Genomic DNA, 21,958 nt, shown 5'->3' with positions numbered 1-21,958 from the left:
TGATTCTCGCAAGTCTAGTGCTGGTGTAAATGACACACCACACCCTGCAAAGGCATAAGTTTGACAGGCACAGGCAGTGAGGAATGAGCCTTTATTAAAGAGCAGACTGCTCTGGACAAAGAAGACGGATCATTACACCATCCAGCAGTGGGAACAATGGAGGGAACAAGCTGCCTGAAGCCTGCCAAAACGCTCCCTTACACCGACAGCAGTGTTAACCCTCCTTCTCTGTGCTGCTCTGTCCTAATGAACACACTGCAGCTGTCCTGGTTTCCACCATGTGTAATGGTCACTCTGCTGAGTCTGTCAGTCTAGAGAAGAGGTGAGGCAGCTGAGAGCGATTTGTCCAACACTTTAATTTCCTGACTGATGGAACATTAACATGGAAATTCTGTTTAAGCTCAGATGTGGATCATTTCAGGTTTCTGCAAAATGTTTGGGCTTCCAAGTCGGCCGAGCGTCGAAAGCCTGATTTTGAATCTCTAAGAGCAGACTTTGAAGACAAGATTGATGGATTACGTTTGTTCATCACCTTTCATTAAATTCTTTGATCTGTCATCTTCAAAAAAGGGCAGGATCACAGTGGATGAAATCATACTGGAAACAACAAACATGCTTCACTTCATGCACTGAGGAGAAACAAACAGCCGGGGGACAAAAAGGATTGTTTCATGGTCATGACTTTGGTGTCTATTATGAATGTAAAGTTTATATATAAATCATATATCTGAAGTAATCTTTTGAAAAGCTTCTAAAAAAGAAATCAGACACATTTGCATCCTCCCATTTAAAGTGAATAAACCTAGACTGTGTAGCATCATCAGAGGTTGGTGGTCTGTGTTGGTAGTGCTTGTAATACAGTGGAAGATGCTGCACTTACCAAATGCATCATCAAGGAGGGGGGAAAAAAACATCCACATGTGGTTGGACATCCACATCTTCTAGAATTAGTTTAACCTCTGGTAAAAATAATATTAAATCAATGAATTATTAAGTCAGTTTGTTTGCTGGCTCATTGTAGAAATTGCTGGTGAGGGCAGTTGTAATTTGCAAAATGGTTTTAATTATCTTTTATTCTCTTTTGATCCAGAATTGCACTTATTTTATTCATTAATTTATTTTTCTTATTACACCAACTGATAATTTCAATTTCACTTAATTTGTTATAGTTATGCAGCAAAACCACCTGGTAAATTTTAGGACACATTGAGTTGTTTTATCTGCCTAACGACAACTTGGCTAATTTATAATGATGATGAATTACAGTTTTATGATGTTCAGCCACTAAAATGGAAAAAATGAGTGTCTAATAAAGAGCAAAGCAGCAGTGACAACGTGGGAATGAAAAATGAAATGAAAAATACTTTATTAATCCCTTTGCAGGGAAATTCATGAAATGGAATGTTAACAGGCTGCTTAACAAAAGTCAACTTGAATCTACCTGAAGGGCAGAAATGTCTACATTTTCATGTAAATAATGTAGTGTAAACATTTCATGGCAAGTTCTAAAATTTTATTAAAACTATGGTTGAAAATGCTGTTTCATACAATAAAAGTTTTTCATGACCAGTTCATGTTTTAACAGATTCCTTTTCATTTCTATGGGACAAATTTTTCAGGTTTTTTTTTCCCACTTTTCACCGGTTCTGTGTGACGAATCGCTACTAAAAGACACTCCTCTTTGATATTCACAATCTGATGGGTTTTCTCAAAACTGCGAGACAAGTTAGGCTGTTTGACAGAAACGTAATTAGTTGTATGTTAGCAGAATAAGTATCACTTTTAATATGTGTGCTTTTATGCCTTAAACATTGGAACCAGAATTAAACTCACCAGCTGAAAGTTCTGTTCTCAGATTCAAATTCTGTTTATTCTGATGAATTTAAGATGGTCTGAATCATCACAAAATATCAGACCCTATGGATACCATTGGTTTAATCTACTCCCCATCTTTATTATTTTATATTCACTTATTTCACTTCGCAGAGGTACTCCCTTATATTAAAATGATACACCTTAACCTCTACCATTCAAAGTGATTTGTGCTTTTCACTTCTACTGAAAAAACTCAGATTTTCTTGGCTAAACTGAGCCAGTTATTTCAGATTTCTGCACCATGGAAGCTCTTTGTAGCCTTGGGGTGGAGAGAGAGGCAGTTTTACTCTGGACACAGAGATAAAATGTTTAATTTTGTCTGACTTAATGTGATCAAACTCTACAAAATCATCAAGGACAGAGACTGGAATAAATTCAAGTCCAGTCAGCAGAAAAAATACCAACAAGACCTACTTGAACACAACTGCTGTGGTCTGTTTAAGTGAGTGCATGGGACGTGTGTGATGGTAATGGCTGAGATCATCTTCTGCTATGATGGTTGCTCTGATAAATGCTGCTGGACAGCTTCCTTCCCCGTACAGTTACATTTCACACCACACTACACCTCCCAGAATTTATGTGACAAAAATCACCTGGTGACCTCAGAACCTGGCATCCTCTGCTCTCACTTAACATCTGTTCAACCCTGTAAGGTTGACTTCGACTCTGGATGCAGGAGCAGCAGGAACCTGGACGTGCATGTTAGGCAAGATGAACCATCAGCTGAACATGGCTCTTAAAGGAACACCACTGCTTTCTGAAGCTGTACTGATTTTCATTATAGCCGGACTGTTCAGTGTGACCACATTTTACATGATGTATCTGATCTTGATATGGCACAATTAATAAACAGCAATGTGATTGGCAGGTGGAGGTATTAAACCATTAGTTGATTCAACTCTGTTTGATCCTATTAGTTTCTGATATGCAGGCATACCCTCATTTAGTGAAGGCCTCTGGTTTTGATGACGGTAAACCAGTTGTTCTTGGTTTAAAATTGGGGGAAAGAGGTGGATTAAAAAGAAAACTACATCCACTCCATGTTTGAGCTGTTCAAAAATAAACAACTTGAAGTACACAAATCTGTAGCAATTTTAACAATTTTTAATAGCAATTTTAGTTGTAATTATACTGAGTTTATGAGTGAGGGAAGGATGGAGCGGGAGATTGATAGGCAGATCGGTACGGCGTCTGCAGTGATGCAGACTCTACATCGGTTTGTCGTGGTGAAGAAGGAGTTGAGCCAAAAGGCAAAGCTCTCGATTTACCGGTTTACGTTCCTACCCTCACTTATGGTCACGAGCTGTGGGTAGTGATAAAAAGACTGAGATCGCGAGTACAAGCGGCCAAAATGAGTTTTCTCCGCAAGATGGCTGGGCTCTCCCTCAGAGATGGGGTGAGAAGCTCAGTGATCCGGGTAGGCCTCAGAGTAGAGTCGCTGCTCCTCCGCATCGAGAAGAGCCAGATGAGGTGGCTTGTGCCTCCTAGACACCTCCCTGGTGATTTATTCTGGGCACATCCCACTGGAAGAAGACCATTGGGAAGACCCAGGACATGATGGAGGGACAAGAAATATATTGGCATTTAATTGGTCAGCCTATCAATTGGTCGGGTTCTACAAGAGATTCCATCCACTGCTAGAAATAGATCATCCTAGTTAGTGGTGTTAATTAACATTGACACTATGTCCATATATGGTTAGTTTCTTTCTGACTCACTAACTGGTGGACTTTCTTCCTAAATAGGCCTGACCAAATTTTTAACTTACTATTTTGCCTTGCATTGGCTCCTTCACTAAAAAATGTGCAGACCAGCAAATGTCTTCCTGTCCTGTCCATCATGCAAGCTGATAAAGAATAGCTGCTTCATATAGAATCAAAAGAGAAAATCAAGTTAATTTTGTGCTTTGTTGACCGCTGATTCCAAGACTTTCAAAAAAATAAATAAAAAATAAAAACAAGTACAGCCATAAATTAAACAGCAACCAGTGGGACTAAAATAGAAAGTCAACATGGGAATGCAAAGCAAGTCAGTCTCCTTAGACCTCCATGGAAAATGTCACACTCTACAGATTTAATAAACAAGTCTGCATATGCAAAAAGAGTTTGGTCTCAAAATACCCTTCATGACAACTAGTGAGCATGCAGATTTGTCCTCGCTTGGATCCATCCCTTGCACATGTCTGTCTGCAAAATCCCACAATGGCAACAGCTAAATATCAAAATCAGGATTTCAAAATGGTGGTGCCCCACAGTCTTAATCACTCTTTTAAGTCTTTATTATGAATGTGGAAATGTCTTGTGCTACATCTTGTTTATTTTATGATTTCTTTAATCTTCTTTACATAAAACTATTAATTCACATTTCATAAAACTATAAATTTGCATTCTTATGCTTTCAATTTGTAGCCCATTGTGGGCACATCTGCATCTATCCTTCATTCAGCTTTGCAGTCTCTCAACCTGTATCTATGCCAAAGTCTGATACCTCTTCAATGCTGAATATTGTCTTCTTGCTCCAAATGCGACTGTATTTGTGTCTTTGTTTCTCATGGCAACTTCCTGGCTCTGCAGCTGATGGAAAGTCAAGTCGTGTTGAAATGTCTAAGCTTTCTCGCTGAGCCAGAGTCAAACGTCCATCCTCACTCAGCCCGTAAACCAACATACCCAGAAAAATCCAGCTTTTCGTTTAGTAACTTGAGCATTTTCTGCATTGAAACATGTTTAATTCCACATCTGCTCAAAGAATTTAGAGAAAAATTGGAGCCTTTACATTTAGAGAACAGTACTGATGGAAAACGCACACAAAATATATAATCTGCACCTTCCTGTTTCTCTCTTATGCTCTACCTGACAATTAACTTATTAAATATGCAAGTTTACATCCAAATTGCCTGCCAGAGCAGAAGAAGTATGGGCTTTATTGTTGAGATGTCAGAGTTCATCTCTCAGACTTCATAGCTGAGGAGGAAAGTAGCTGGGAGGGAAGGGGAGAGAGTGTATGGAGGTTAAATTGGCTTCTTCTTTTCTTTTCCATTTAAGCCTGCTGTATGCGGTATGTAGAGCATGGCTAAGTCACACACTGGCATGCTCCATCTAATGCAGGTGATTCCGGTGGCAGAACACTCCTTTTACTCTATCACCTGCTAACTATGTAGCTCTTATCAGTCATAAATGTGATATTGCTGCTTTGTGTCATTAAAAAGTAAATGCTAATTTTTCTCATTGCTTTACACACGGTCTGTGTGTGTGCACATGTCATATTTCTGGCTCAACAGACTCTGAAGGGAGGGAGGGAAGGAGGAGGGGAGAGAGAGAGAGAAAGAGAGAGAGAGATTTTTAACTCACATTCGCTTCATCCCCACATCTTTGAGTTATCAGGTTGCTAAGCAACAGCAAAGTGCTACTTGTGATGTATGTGTGCACCAGCTCACCAAGTTTCACAATTGGTGTGATCAATAACCAGCTTTGATAGATCACTGACTGGACTAGAACATAATAGTGATTTTTAAAATAAGCATTTTTATGTGTTTGTTGCAATTTTGGCTTTTTTTTTTATTAGCTGACGTAGCTGGAGGTAGAGAAACTGAAAAAGATTCCATTACTCTACATTACCCAAAATGCACCTGAACCTCTGACAGATGGTACTGAGTTAGGGTTAGTTTATATCTTGTGTATCCCTGAGAATCTGGTAGTTTATGTGGTGGAAATGTAATCTTAAGAGGATATGAAGACATGTTAGATGATCGTGTATCTTGCAACTGAATGCTCCAGTAGAGGCATGTGCATTGATTAAAAGAATCAGTGCTTTAAATATGTCTGTTTGTAGATGCAGATCTTCTGGTTATTTATGTACATCTGTACACTCTGGCCACTTTAGTAGTTATAAAAAGTCAAAATCCTCAGCCCACTCCATACTCCCCCATCACCTCACCCCACTGTGGTCATAAAGAGATGGACATGGTCAGCAACAATACTCAGGTAGGTCTGAGGCTACAATTTGAATGATGCAGCTGAAATTGGCTCATCAGACCAGCAACATTTCTCCATCTTCTATTGTCCGGTTCTGGTGATTTGACTTCCTGTTTCTATCATCTCCAACCAGTCTGCCCATTCTCCTTTGACCTCTGCAGGAGATTTATTTTTTCAGACACTCACTGAATATTTTCTTTTTTTCAGGCCATTCACTATAATTTTTTAGTTTTTAAAATATAGCAGACTGTCTGGTGTATGTAACCTGATCAAGTATTATAGATCTGGGTCATGTGTCTCAGTTGATCCACAGTTTATTTGCTCCCATTTGGGTCAGTTAGTCTGTTAGTTTGTGTCATAGATTCATTTAGTGTGTTCAGATTCGGTCACTCCCATGATAACCTCTGCTTCATGAGACAGGAGTAAACCACTTTAGCTCAGGTTACTGTTGTTTTACATTTGACCTTCTGTTTCCTTTATGTACCAGCCTCCAACCTAAATTTTCCTTTTTCACCCTGAATTCCAACAGATCAACTTGCCTGTTTGTGTCCATGTTTGTTTTTTCTAAAGGGTGCGAATGAACAGTTTTCCAGCAGACATAGAAGAAACGTTTTGTCATTTATCTCTGTGAAAATACTCAGGTCTTGCCATCTTGAGCAAATCTACTTTCTTTAAAAATTCTTTTTTAAACCAGATGACATCACTGACCAGACTGTCCCACCACGCCCCTCTTCTCTCTTCACTCTGACAGGAAATGTTTGAATTCTTTAAGAAATAATGCTGTAAATGTTCTTGTGAAAATTTGAGATACTGCAGTCTTAAGTTTGTCAGTGCTAATTATTTTCTTTACAATATCATTTAAATAAAACAAGATTAATCTTTTGTGTCAGGTTTCCCTGAATGTTACCATGGACACATGGATTTATCTTAAAATTATCCAGAATTTGAGTTGAAACTGTCTAAATGGCATCAGACTAATCTAAGATCCAACTTTAAATTGGTTTAACTCTGCAGATTAGTCCAAAATGCCTCAGAGAAACCAGCTGAGATCACAAAGCTCCTGAACACTTACATTTCTGGGGGTAAGATCAAGTAAAATGAAACTCCAGCCTCACTTCTTTCTGTGACCTCATCAAACTTAGACATTTTGTAGAGTCATTTTCAGACTGTGGTTCAGTCAACATAGATCTGTTTCCAGGGCTTTCTTCAGGATGTGAGGGGCTGATCCAAAGCGCAGGCAGAGCCAGAAAACGTCTGGCTGCTGTCATTTAACCAGAAATGAAATACTTTCAAGGCCACTCATTTCCATGGCTCTTGTGGTTGCACTTAAGTAGCAGCAAAACCTGAACTGAAACCCGGGAAGGTTGTGAAAATAGATACATTTATGTTAAATGTAGATTTTTTTTAATAAGAAGAAAATCATCTTGTATTTAAGTAGACTATATTGTGGAATATTTTTCTCTAGACCTTTCTGGAAGGAGTTTATGATGAAGTGTTATATCAAATATTTTTCCACAATATAGTGAAAAGGCTGACCTGTGTACAGCAGTTTTCCACACTTGCTAGGTTTACTATGTATGATGATTTTGCACAAATGTATAAAAGGATAGGTAACTATTTTATAAAATTTCAGCAAGCATCTGGTACTTATGAAAGACCAGGGAAGGGAAACTGTAATCATATTACTAAAATTGGTCATCTTGTTTAGATACACTGCCCGTCCCAGGAATTACCCCTCCTTTATACCGGGTGCGTGTGCGCCACGTTACGGCTGCACTGCAGCCTACATTGCTATTCGCAGCTGTTTTAGTCAGTGATTTGGTTTCCACCGGGTGCGCAGCAGCACGTATCAGAAGTGTCCTAGAGGCGCAGTGTTGCGGCTCTCCAATAAATTTACATGCAGAATCTATTTCTGACGCTCCACACACCCAAAATGCATCAATTTCCGCAGTTCAGATAGGGGCAGACAGAAAATCAGACACAGGAGAAGTGTAAAAGCTTCCAGTATTTTTCAAAATAAAAGCCCTAATGCAGATTTGCACTGCTGAACCATGAAAATATTATGTGTTTAACCTGTCAGGGGGTCTCAGTGTTTTGTTTTTCTTTTTTGTCATCATAGATGAGACATATAACCTGGAAGGGGAGAATCACAAGATTCTTTACTCCTCCTGTAATTTTGTGATCTCGCGGATCCTGCTATTTGGACTGCACTCGCTGGCTCCACACCTGATTGATTGCCATGCCATAGAGATCAGAACAAAACCGTAACGTGGTGCACACGCACCCGGTGTAAAGGAAGACTAATAAGTCACACACTCTGTTTCACTGGACCACCTTTAGCTTTGATTATGGCAGCGTCCGCTGTGGCATTTTTTCTAGAGGTGATTCTCAGGTCTCTAGGGGCCCCAAGCATAATTTCTCAGGAGGCCCCTCCAACCAGTGTTTCACCCTTTTGTTATGATATTGCATACTTATAACAATGACATTAAGATGTTATAAGGTGTTGCTGTTACAGTGTTAAATTCTTCAATTGAAACTTTTAAATGCTTTTTGATTGCTTTTACTATTCTAACTACTTTATTATTTACTATTTTTATGGAATTCAACAGGGGCAATGCAGCTAATAAAGCTAATACAGCACATACTTAGCTTTCAGAAGCATAAACCGTACTGGACATGCAAAACAAAACAGAATTAATTCAGAAATGCATATCAGATTTCTGGCCCATTAATTCTGTAATTTAACATTCTTTACAGTTAATATGAACTAGACAGCTTTAATTAGATATTATCAAAGTTATTTGCTATTTTCAGCTTTGTGACATCAAATCAGTCATCAGGAGGACATACTAGTTGCTCTGAGCTAAATTAGCTTCTTGATTGTCTGCACTACTTACCACTGTCTTGGTCTCTTTTTTTACTACTCCTGTTTTTTATATATTTCTTTTGTCAGTGCCAGATAACCTGCTCTCTCCTGTTTGTTTACATAAGATGCACCTACTTGCAGCAAGCATGAGAGGTGGGGCCCCTTTAGAGTGTACCTCTGTCACTGTAAAAGCCTCCATGTTGTCACTGCTCCATCTTGATTCAAAGTTGGTTGGCCCTCGGAAGCCTCCTTCTGACTTGGGCCCCAAGCATTTGTCTGTTTTGCCTGTTGGCCAAGCCTCTGATCTTTCAATAAGTTTCTGCAATGTCACAGCATTTTTTTTCCATCCAGAGTAACATAATTTTTTTTTTACCAAGATCTTGTGGTGATGATGGGAGAATGACTGCTGTACAAAACCTTCTCCAGCACATCATAAAGATTGTCAGTAGGGTTCAGGTCTGGACTCTGTGATGGCTAATTCATGTGTGAAAATGTCTCATGCTCCCTGAACCACAGTTTCACTATTTGAAAACACACAGCTGATCACTTACATTTCTGGGTTTTTTAAGAACATGACTCTGGCGAAAATGAAACGGCAATACTGGCCTAAATTCTTTCTTGAGACGTCATCAAACTTTGTAATTCTTGTAGTCATTTTTCAGACTACTGTTCAAAGATCATCTGTTTCCAGGGCTTTTCACAAGTTGTTAGGAGCTGATCTAAAATACAGACGTGAAATGACAGCAGCCACATGCTTTCAGGCTCCAAGAACTCAAATCTGTCTTTTTTATCAGTCCTTTCAACAGATTCCTCCAATGTTTAATTGAATTATAGACACGCAGACCTACAGACATGAATGTTATGGAGGCAATGACAAGGTGGTTGTCATAGTTATACAGTGGAACCCAAACTATGATGGACATTCAACAGGTTCAGGGTTCAGATTTGGAATCAGGTTTGTGTTAACACCTCTGCATTTACTGCAAAAGTGTGCATTTGCATTTAGTACAGCCCACCTTCTGTCAAGGTGCTCCTTCCACATAAATATGTATTTCCTGTCTCCATTGTCTGCTTTGAGGAAAAATTTAACATTCATTTTTCCGTTTGTGTAGCAACTTTGTGTGTGTATGTGACTGTGTGAAATCTTTAACCAACTACTGAGCCTGCAGGGCCTCCAAAGATAGAAACACATTTTCACTCACACTTCCTCTTATCTTCCTCTAATTTTCTCACACCCTTGCAATGCAGAAGCATGCACACATACACACACACACACACATACACATACACAGGCAGGGTTATGTTTCCATGCAAAGACTTTAATGTGTGCAGAGCAGTGCGGTGATATTCAGCTGAAAGAGGGGGATGGTTTAAATTTTAATGAGTTATGCAGGAGGAGGCCGTTATTTCATTGGAAACACTTGGGTGCACAGGGCAAAATCTATAATCCTCTTTATTGGAGGGAGTCTCCATGGACGTCCTATGGGACTGCTGACTGTGTATGTCTCCATATTGTGTGTGTGTGTGTGCGCGAGGGAGCGGTGGTGATGGAGCTGCCGTGAAATCTCTTTGTTCTCATTCAGGAATATTTCCATTTGAGCACACAGGGATAATCAGCTGTGTCTCATAGAGACTAATAAGTGCATGATGGCTTATTTCAGAATTCAATTTGAGTCGAACATCAAAAAACTGATATTTTTCTTTACTCTTTCATATAATTTACGTGGGCTTGCAAGGCTGTGCTGTAACTGGGCATGATTAAATCGATGCTGCATTCGGCAGTGAACACAGCTGATATCTCATGAGGGCACAGCAACATGTTCTCCCACAACTGACAAGTTACAATTTAAAACGTGATTTATGAGCAGATTCAAGACACGCTACTCCCACCATGGACGATGCACAGTGATGTCCTTAAGTTTAAGTTACTGAGATGTCTGTTTCTATCAGTTGTCATCCCCATATTCATCAAAAACAGTCTCTGTCATGAAAACTAAATTCAGCCACCAGAATAAAGAAGTTCTACAGCAGATGGTCTGACCCCACAACGTCCTGATCTCAACGTCATGCAACACATCCCAATTCCCTTAATTGCATCCCGGTTTCCCCCACATTCATCCTCCCCTTTCATCAAGTCTGCTCCACTAAAGACGTGAGGAGCAAGGCAATGAAAAGATGCAAGAGAAAACGAGGTGAACTAGAGAACCGATGTTCTCTTCTTTCATCTGAAATGATCAGGTTTTAGAACTAAGACTAAATATTTTTTCTTCACAAAGATTTCAGCTTCACAATGTGAGCTAATGGAAATTAAAGCCATTAGATACAGTTTAAAGCAGTGCTCATTGACATTTTTTTTCTGTTTATGCAGGACTGTATCTATTTATATATATATCACTTAAAAAATAATCAATACAACCCCTGGGCTGCAGGTTACAGAATGAAGACACAAGCAGAGATGGAGAATTAGCTCAGTCTGCAAGGCTCTGTTGACCGAGTCTCTGCATGCAGACTTATTTGTATCTTTTCAGCTCGAAGTTTGCAGATGATTTATATAGATCTGATGGTTGCTTTATGCATCCGTTTTATGGAAACAGTCACTGGACAGATAGGCAGATCAGAATTAACCAGCCAACATTGGATAAATACATTTGTATGAAATTGTTATTATGGAAAATATCAAAGAATTCCAGAAAACCAGGATGAGTGAACCCCTTTCAACTGTATAACTTCCAGTTCAGTGCTGTTTAATGCATTCCTTTCATCTAATTAAAATTCTTTTTTGTAAATGTTGGCAATATGAAGGTTTCAGTAACGTCTGTCTGAAGTGCATTTATCCTCACAACTGTAAGGTCATTATTGTAACAAAATATTGCAAAACCTAAAAAAAAAACCTGTAAGGTCCAGGAAGGTAACTGGGAACTCAAGTGAAAAACTGCTATAGTTATCAACCTTTTGTCTACGAGGAGATATCAAACTTAACAAACTTATTACTGATAGTACAAAATGATCACCAAGAAATGCAAATGTTGCACTAGATGGCAATGTAACCACAGACAGAGACAGAAAATTGGAGATGAAAAAGGATTAAAACATGTTAATGCATAATGCATTCTCACTCCAGAACATCTCCCAATGTTGATCATCAGTGTGACCTGCTTACATTTTGCTAAAACTGCAATGAAAACTGTGTTTACCACTTTTAAGATATAAAAAACACTCAAGTACAAACTCCAACCATACCAACTAAAGTTCTCCTTTTCAAATTTGTCATCAATTGCATTTAGCTAAGTTTAGAAATTAAGAACTACATGTTGGGATTCACCAACACATCACTGAAACACTGCTAGGCAATAGGCAACATAAACTCTTCCCATCTAATAATTTTATTCTTTTCTTTTTGGCAATACTGTTAATTTTTGTGCTGTTAATATTTGTTAATGTATTATTCTCAAGCTAAACCTGTTTGTAAACAAAAGATGCAAAAATGAGTTGAGTCCACATGCGATTCAGTCCACATGCCGGTAAAATAAGAGTAGCAGTGTGTTTGGATTCCTACTTAAAAAGGGAAACCAGCTTTCCTCTGCACATCACTTCAAATCACACACTCTGCCTGTCCTTATTGTACTTGAGGAAAATCCTGATCAGAGCTATTTTCCGCTGGTACCCACAACTTAGAATGGGCATCTTTCCATTACAGAGAGTTCAAGCTGCAGTTTCAGATAGTCATTAAAGAGGGGAAGCACATGATAATGGAGGGGTTCTTATATGCAGCTTCGGGTTTGAAAAAAAAAAAAGAATCACTACTCAATCCTTTTCCATTTCCTCAATCTAAGCATCAAAGAATGATGGAATTCATTACTGGTAGCAGAGTCTCATATTTAATGCATAATTGCTTGGATAAATACATGAATCTCTGTGCCATTTAAGCTTGAATATCAATAATATTGAGTCTCAGTCTGATTTCTGCATTTTCCCACAGCACACTTTACAAATTAAATATCACAAGTATGTCTAATTTTTTTAAATATCTCAATAAAAAAATAACAAAGAAAATCTATACATAAAATGACTTACAGAAAACTCAATATTAAAAACATTTTAAATTATTTTCAATATTGTGAAAATTATTATGTTTTTTTTTTTCAGTTCTCACTACTTAAGGTAACAACATAAACCTGGGAAATCTAAAGCAGAAAAATCTTAAAGTGAATACATAATATCAAATAATACTGGTTCCACAATAACTCTAAATGCATCACTTTGGGCCATGATGACCCTGAAGGCAGCATTTTTGACCCTTTTACTAGCTTCACTTGAATCTACTCTGCCATATCTCTCATAATTTGTCCTTGGGACCATCTACTCGTGATTCAGTGACATTGGTGAGTTGCTGCTGTTCTGCTTATGCAAATAAATTATGTGTCGGACGCATATTGTCAATAACATATCGAGAAATGGTTTTGGTAATAGGAATCTGTGTTGATATGCTCATTCTGTTTTTTACCTTACATTACATACAGCTGTTGCAGCTAATGGAGATTGGGAGTTAAGGTTACTTAGTAAAGCCCGTACCAAGCCACTTCATTCAAATTAAAACTAATGAAATCTTTCTCTTTAAATGCTTCAATAATTAAACCTTAGAAAAAAGATTAAGTTTAGAATTGTGCTAAACTACAGTAGCCCAAAAGTCCAAAATGTATCACTAGATAAACACAACAGCAAAACCAAGAACACAATAATGGAGATCCGGCCTGGGAAAAACAAGGCTCATTTATTTCTTATACAGGACACATGCTGGCTCAACAGAGAGGAAGGTAACACACTCAAGGTGCCGGGTGGAAAACCCAATCCAACCAACACCATTCCAGGTAACACTTCCTGCTGTACAGATCCAGACTGTGACATATAGGATCAATATATAAATTTTAAAACAGGCAATACCTCATGACCCCTGTTGAAAAGATGCAAAGAAGTCATTGAAGCAAATGTGACTATCCCAAAAGAATAATGAAGATTTTATGTAAAGTGGCTTTTCTGTTTGTATAAAAGTGACATGCAGCCACATAAAAATCAGTTTGCAATCAGCTGAACACAATCTGTTTCACACTCCCACACCCAAACCACATGACCCTGCACTACCAGTCTTTATTTAGTCTAACTGTAGGCAGTTAAATCCTCATAAATCCACCAAAACAACATCCTGAATCGCACTGAGCAGAATATTTAGACACAGCTCTTCCCTCCTCCTCTGTTTTCTTTATTCTAGTGTCATTAACTGTGATTTATTTGAGGGCTCACTAGAACAAGGATGGTGCCAATAGGTGTGATGTGGGTGCATCGCCCCAGTCTCCACCCTTCCCGCTCACCCCGCTGCACACTGTGATTGATCAACACAATGCAAAAGGCCATGAAGAGGATTAACACACAAAATACACAATTAGTGGCTGTGTTTTGTTTCAAGAGACAACAGCTATTGTGACTATGGTGGTGTGTGATGAATGGTGAGGATGGTCTGCAGATGACCTGGACATTTGTTTTGAAATGTCTTTCTTGGCTCTCACTATTCAGCTAAAAACATGGAAGCTAATCAATTTATTTCTCTCAGATAAACATATCAGACTCAGTTTTGTCTTCCCAACGGTGTGAAGGGAAATGAAAGTATAATATTAAATAAAAGAATGAGGTACTGCATCTGAAGCTTGCTTGTACATATGTGCAGCAGTTTAAATCCAGTAATTATGAAAGTGTCAGATCATCAAATTGACTGCGTTCAAATCCTGTTCTGCTGCTGAACGCTTGATAAATGTAGGAGATGATAAGCATGACTGAAAATAGAATTGAAAATGGAGGCACTCATACAATATTTGCTACTGTTAATTATTAGGCATGTTTATGGGTAGTTCATTGATTGTTTGGTCCCTTGAACAACTAAAGGCTTATTCATGCTCACTTTAGACACATAAATGGGCATGTCAGTGTCAGATGTTACTGCCCACCATGTGTGCTTTACGTTGGCATGGGTGTTCAGAGTTCATGTCTGAGTTCTAATGTCAGTTTTGGATGATAGCAAACAGTGATGGTTCTCACTGGTTCTATGCCCAGGCGAGGTAACGTCATAGATGTGTTTTGTAGTTATACATATTTAGCAGCCTCTCTTCACAAAGTTTCACAGGTTCTGTTGTCTTCTTCTTTGTTCCTTTTGCTAGTTGCATGTGTGGTATACTGTGCAACACTGCCCACATCATTTCCGGTGGTACTGCGCTGTTTGCTGTGGGAATGGATCTACAACCTTTAAAAACGTGCTGAATTTCGCACAAAGCTGAACTGAACATAGAGGATGGACAGAAGGCATCTACATATCAAAGTAGAGTTGGGTGAGGCAAAGTTAGAAAGTTTTCACCTGTTCATCAAAAATGAATAATTTTTCAGAAGATTACACTGGTCTTTAACCTAGGAATGCTCTTTAAAAGTCCATTTCTGATTGGTTAAATTTGCACCACAAGCTTGTTCTTCACCAGTGCATCGAAATAGCCATCTTTAAATTTTATTTTTGAAAAAGAATAAATGGTTGGGAGTCAAGTCAGCTGTAGCCGTTTGAGCAAATAGTGAGTAATGATTTTGGTGGGTCCAAAACGCTTAATAGTCTGAGTGGGTGCACAGTGGTACACCAGCAACTATAGAGTTAAGATTAAATTAGAACAAGGAAAGTCTGATTGAGAGGTGAATTAAGTGTGCAGTTCCTTATGAAAGGAAACCAAGAGCATGCCCACCATAACACTTGTGGCTATGAGGCTATGGGACCTGGTCTCTGCATCATAGACCCAAGTTGGACCAACTTCCTCTGAAAAGGATATCAGCACTGTCCAAGCTTGGTACTGGAAACATGCCCCGGACATTGGGAGGAGTGCTGGAGACGGTTTTCCCAGCACAAAGAGACATTTTTAATGTGGGAGGGTTGTTACATTTAAAGATACATTGTGTAAGAATTACTTCCATCTAACCTTGGAATCATATATCACATTCTAATGTTTAGTGCATTCTAGTGCCTCATTATCTCAAACACATATTGCAAAAGCTATAGCTGTCTCAAAAAGCTTTGACAACACAGATGAAAGCAAGCATGTCATCCGATAGCTCATGGATTGTTCACTCAGGTGAAGAGGTTTGTGATTTCATAAATATTGAAAACTGTATCCCATCAACCTGTTAGATATTGTTTCTCTGTGTTTAGAAGGAAGAATAGTTCTCACAGGGAGAACGGATGTCAACGGGAAAACTGGCCTTGACACAACATCATCTTTTTGTCACAGTAAAAGCCAGGTTATTAAGCCTTCCCACCGGCTTTTAGTTCGGCTTTAGTGCGACTGAAAGCCGGCATTTACCGTGACTAAGTAAGTGACAGAACCACGTAAACATACACTTCTGTACCAACAAGGCTGGTGTATTTTAGCAGAAACTACTGTTATGTTGCCCCTGGTAACCATGGTAAAAAGTAACACTAACAAAACCAAAAGAAAAAAGTTTACTTTAGGCTAATTTTGGCAGTACTGTTGACTTGTTGAGGAGAAAGCTGTCAACTTCAGCATCCCTTTAAAAATCTTCCTCCTTCTTGAGGTCTTTTCACCTGGTGAAGGCTAGCTAGCCCGATGTTGATCCTCCTTTTTTATATCATCTGGCCACGCTGCCTTTTAAGTCCCCTTTTTTGCTTTGTTGGCGATGGTGAAGACAGCTTCCGTGCTGCTGCTGCATATACATGGTCCTGCTTTTTTTGTGAAAAACAATTAAACAAATTTTCCAACTTGCTGGGGTAGAAAGCCGCTCTCGTTTATCTTCTCCTCCCACATCTCAGTAGTTGTGTTTCCATTAGTTTTTTTTGCAAAATCAAAGTGATATTTCTAAAATTTTGCCAAAGTGCAAGTTGCAGGTGTTTCCGCTGAATAGTATTTAGCGCATTAGCCGTTATTCTGGTAAAATCTCGTCTTGCGAGACTCCACTTTGAGGAGGATGAAGATTTCTAATTCTTTGTAAAACTGCATTTCGCTGTTGTTTATTATGAAGGATGATAACACATATATACATGAAAACATCGATTTTGGCCAGGAAACAACAGAAAATGTTACACAATGTCTTTAAATAAGGAAGTGTTCCACCTTTTATTTGAGTTTCTACTGGAAATTCAGCAATGATTCTAAGCCTTTCAAAGTGGTGAAGTGTCCTTGGGCCCTAATCTCTACGGTCATTTATTTGTAGAAAAAATAAATGTAAGTATGTAGAAAATATTTTGGAATAAGAAAATATTTTGAACCAGACAAGTTCTTTAAAAAAGGGGGGGGAGGGGATTACAGGGTGTTGTGTTGCTCTGGTCACTGATTAATTGATTTTTGCCTCCAGATAAACACAGAAAGTCTTGTTTACTTCCTCTCTGAACAAAAAAGACTATTTTCATGTTCTTGATTGCAGTCTGTGCCGCACTGAGGGAGATGCAGATTTATCCATCATCTACATACCCAGTCTGTTTTAGTCAAGATGGAAAAATGAAAATTAGAAAATAAACAAAACTCACAAATGACAAAATAATGCCAAGTTCCTGTCTTCTAACTTCGTGTTGTCAAGTGTTAATTATATGGCTTTGTACATTAGTAATTGCTCTTAAATTCCAAATGTTTACAGGTAAAAATGTCCTGTATAATTTTTTTCAAAATATGCTTTAAATATTAAATCCCAGAGATGATTAACTTTTAATAATGTGTTTTAAACAGTTCAGAAGAGTGAAATGTCAAAGCATAAAAAATCTGCCGGTCAGTTACTTTGAAGGCAAAGTGGGGAACATGTCAGTCATCTTTGAAGCATGTGTCCAGTTCCACCCTGTGACAGCATACTGGTAAAATCTGTGCGCAGAGAGAAGCTGCTGGAAGCTGGTTCATTCCAGTCTGGACTGCTTTGGCTTTAGACTGTCTTAGCCATATGGCCTGCACTGGCACTGACACACTGTACTCTTCACTTGGCTGAACATTAAACAGCAGACAGTCAATTTCTGTTTACAGGCTACCTCACAACCATCATCCACTAGTGTTAAAAAAAAAAAAAAAAACCCCAAAAAACATTTTTCTTCCATTTTATTTATTTAGCAAAGCAAATACAATGACACAATTCTATTATTTAATGAATTTTTCAATATGTATTACATCCTGTGTTGAGTGTGACTTATAATCTGCATATTGTCCAACCTGTGCTCTTCCTAATTGAGTGAACTCCTGCCCCTAAGTCCCTAAGATGTACACGGGATGGGTTAGAGAAATGAGACCAAAGTCTCAGATAACAAGTATTTTTTAACTTTGTTTAGTTTTTGTTGTTTCACTTGCTGTTTTGTTGGGTGAACACAATACAACTATCTGATGATGTTTAAGCACCAAACCTTCTTGGTTGATTCTAGTCAGTTCAGTTCTTTAGTGGTTTCAAATTTAGTTTTCAGTTAGTTTTTTCCCCCCAATTTTATTCCCTTGTTTATTCTGTTGTGTTTACTTCCTGCCTGTTTCACCTGGCTTCCTGTTGTTGATTGCCACACCTGCTCTTCATTTGTCATCAGTCCTCATAATCTGCTTGGTTTTCTTTGTTTGCTGCCAGGTTATTGTTTGTTGTGTCTGTTTTCAGTTGCAGTACATACAGTATGTTCTGTCTTATCTGTGCTGTGTCTTCCTCTGGGGTTTGTTCGAGTGCTTTCTGTTTATTTTCTAAATAAAATGTCATTTAATTTCAGCTGCCTTCCTCCCATCCTAGGGTCCTGCATTTGGGTCCTATCACCTTGAACTGTGGATTGTGTCATATTTTCAGGACACATTGATGTGGGAATCAACTTATTTGCATTTTTCTACATATTGAAGAAGTGAACATTCTTGGCCCTATCCCAGTTCCAGTTTTTGCCCTAGCCCCTCAATTTTTTTATTCTTGCAGGTAGAGCAAATGCCTCTTTTCTTATGAGGTTCAAGAAGAAGTGGTCATCTAGACATCCATACACCACAGCTGAAGGGCTCGATGACAGAAGCTTGAAGGAAAAGGGACCGTACCCCTGTAAAACAAAGGGATAGGGCTAACAGGGGAGTTGAGTTTGGGCCTTTTTAATCAAAAGAATTGCTGTACAGCCAAACCCACCGAGGAAAGGTGTAAGGAATGAATTACATAGCGGGTTAAATCAGCTCTAAGCTGAAATCATTACCGTTTCCATCTGACTGTCCTCTCATCCGCAGTAATGAGGCCCTTTTATTATGCATAACACTTTTCTGAAGGCAAAACATTTATTTCCATTAAAAAGCTTTCTGAAGCTCATTGAATGTTTTTCATAATCAGAACCATGCGAAGTGCAGAAATATTTTTCTTTTTCATACAATAAATATTTTTCATTTTGACTCATTTTTCACTGTTTTGTGTAATTTTACAGACTTTTCAGTAAATCAAACAGTTCATCAGTCAATCTTGTGGTACAGTTTCTGGCTTTCTTACAGTCCTGTTATTCACACTTTATAAGCCTGTTACACTTTAAAAATCACAGATGTCATCACTGCTGAGCCTGATTGGCTGATTCATGCATATTTTTAGTGTTGTGATTTAGGTAAAGTTGGGTTTATTTTCTGTGGGCTGGAAAGACTTTCAGTGGGTTTTTCTCTACAGATTTACTGCTTTTGTTTCTCTTTGGGTTTCTGTTGCTTACCCTTTATTTAAAAAGGTCAACACTGCCCAGCTGCTGCTTGGTGAGTGTGTGTGTGTGTGTATGTGTCTGCACAGCATTCTCGCCCTCAGGATACAATAAATCCTACCGCAGTTTTATTAGCGACTCACCTCCTCCATCAGCCTTGAATCTAGCACATGCACATTAACATTCACAGAGTCAGTGTGTTACTTCAGGGACTGGGAGGGTTATGATGATGTCATGGCTAAAACCTGAAGAGCTCTCAATACACACATTTGCTTCATTAGGACAGTATGAAAGTCTCAACACAGGACGATTGTATCTAATGGAGAACTGTGTCTTTGTCTCTACAGAAACCATTGAACCTGAGCTGCTGCAGCACAACAGTAAGTTTGAGTTTTATCTTTACATCTGGCTGTTGCCAGGTTTGTGAGAGATGATGTACTCCAGTACATCATAGCTTCATATTTTTGCTAGACGAATGAAATGTTCATAACTGATCTAAAACCAGCTTGATTTATTTAGTCATTATAACTCTGATGATTGACAACGGATGTTTGATCTGCACACATCTGAGCTTTGCTTAAGTTTGTTTGCTTCCTTAATAGGATGCACAGTTTGTTGTGCAGCCATGCTGACCTGGATATGGATTCTGTTGAGGTCAAATTATGAACCTGTGTGAAATTCCAAGATTGTGAAATTTGTGGGTCAAAGTCCTTTTGGAATTTGAATGCATATTTTCTTTTTATCATCACTTTGTGAGATTTTAGATGGTCGGCTTCTTGTCTGAGATGGTTCATACTTCACATGCAGAACTTTTCATATTCAGCTCCTCTCTCTTTAACCCATTCAGACTTGATGCAAAATACCTTTCAAGGCTAAGGTAACTTGATAATTGGCATCAATATTTTGAAGACCTACAAATCATTCATTTCGATAAACATGAGAGCAAAATCAGTAGTTTATAATAAAAGCTGGAATTTTTATCCTCAAATTGATTTTTATTTACTTTTTGTATCTTCTTCAGAGGCCGAGAAAGGAAAAGTGGTTTTATAAAAACAAGAAGAAAAAAAAAAAACTTCAGCTTCAGAGGGAATTTTAAATTTAGCCTCACCTTGTATTGGATTAAAGCTTCCTTCCTAAAAGGTTTAGACTCCTCTGATCAGTCAGAGTGAAGTAGATGTTCATTCTTGTTAAAGGTGTGCCAAACCAGCCACTCAGCTGTGATTATCCTTGTTGTGTTTGTGCTTTTATTCATGCGGGTTTTAAATGAGCATTGGTGTCAGTGAATCTGGCAGCAACAGAACATGTCGAATTCATGTTTGAACATGCTCATATTTACATCTCCACACAATCTGAAACTGCCACAATTGTGCACATTTACAGGAAGTTTGAAAATGCATGTAAAGAGTTAGGAGGGCCTGAGAAGTTGCATTTTACTCCTAACTTTATTGCGAGTGAACTGAGTTAACGTCCAAAAGTATGAGTTTATTTCCCAATCTTTGATCAAGTGTGTAATTGTTTGATGTGAGAAAAAGATTTCTTGTTTTCATGCTTAAAAATCATATTGCTCTCTCTCAAAAGCTCTGCTCTTACACTCAAAAAGTCCCATCTTACTCTCAAATATTTCGTTCTTGCTTTCAGAGCTCTGCTCGTCTTCTCAAGTTTAGAGCTGCAGGTTCAAATCTCCTGTGCTCAAGCTTGGCCTCTTTCCCTCACACTCGGGGAAAAATATCCAAGAGCAAAAGTTTTCATGTCTCTGTCTTGGGTTGTTGGATGAGCTGTCTGTCAAACGTCCTCCAGCCAATAGAATACTAGACAAATACTGACAAGCAAATCCTCACTGCCTACTTTAAAGTGGGTTTAAGACCCCAAGAACTCCTCCACTTGGGGGAGTATCTCCTTCCCAACCCAGAGAGAGAATTCCACCCATTTCCGGCTGGGGATCATAGCCTTTGACACGGAGGCACTGATCCTCATCCCAGCTGCTAGTCTTTTATTAATCATACTTAAGTTTATGCATAAACAGCCGATAAGGTTGCATTAGTTTGAAGAATTGTCCAGTCATGTTTTCCATGTGCTCCTATTTGTGGCAATGCTGATTAAAAACCTTCGTAAATAACGAGTTGAGGAAATTGCTTTCTTTTTTTGTGCTCTCCCTCTGCTGCACGCAATGTGCAACTAATCAGGGGTGTTTTTAATGTTTAGTTTTATAGCAGCAGATAGAGAAGATGGAGATGATTTGACTCAGTTACAAAGTGTCTCACCTAATAACCCAAACAAAAGTTTATAGTGATCCAAACGTCAACTGCCTGGAATTTAAGAGATATATGGGATTCATACTGTGATTAGACTTCTCCAGCTTATCAGGATTTTCCTTTTGTTTAAGTGTAGCTTTTATCTACTCACTTAAATAAAATGAAAGGGAAAAAATCTTATAAAATAACATTTTAGAACATGAGCCCCTGTTTAAAAAGCATTGCCTCAAAAGAAACTATAAATATAAGATCAAAAAGCTAATCAAGAGGTCAAACTTTACGTTTTATTTTAAATCATTAACTT

The 21,958-nt window shown here is 38.4% G+C and overlaps 1 protein-coding gene across 4 annotated transcripts in view; it reads left to right on the top strand.

Moving 5' to 3' along the window:
* The window catches only part of enox1 (ecto-NOX disulfide-thiol exchanger 1), a 125,646-nt gene that overhangs the window by 18,044 nt on the left and 85,644 nt on the right, over positions 1 to 21,958 (top strand). For 3 of the 4 annotated variants that reach the window (XM_042001691.1, XM_042001687.1, XM_042001688.1), the window contains one exon: positions 19,750 to 19,782. The gene's annotated coding sequence lies outside the window, so the exon portion shown is untranslated. Of the gene's footprint in view, positions 1 to 13,503; positions 13,581 to 19,749; positions 19,783 to 21,958 lie in introns of those variants that run through there. The other variant, XM_042001689.1, reaches the window with a different exon arrangement.

The sequence above is a fragment of the Melanotaenia boesemani genome, chromosome 12 (assembly GCF_017639745.1).
Source record: "Melanotaenia boesemani isolate fMelBoe1 chromosome 12, fMelBoe1.pri, whole genome shotgun sequence".
NCBI classification, from domain to species: Eukaryota; Metazoa; Chordata; class Actinopteri; order Atheriniformes; family Melanotaeniidae; genus Melanotaenia; species Melanotaenia boesemani.
The sequence above is the reverse complement of the archived record's forward strand: the minus strand, read 5'-3'. Positions and strand labels throughout refer to the sequence as shown.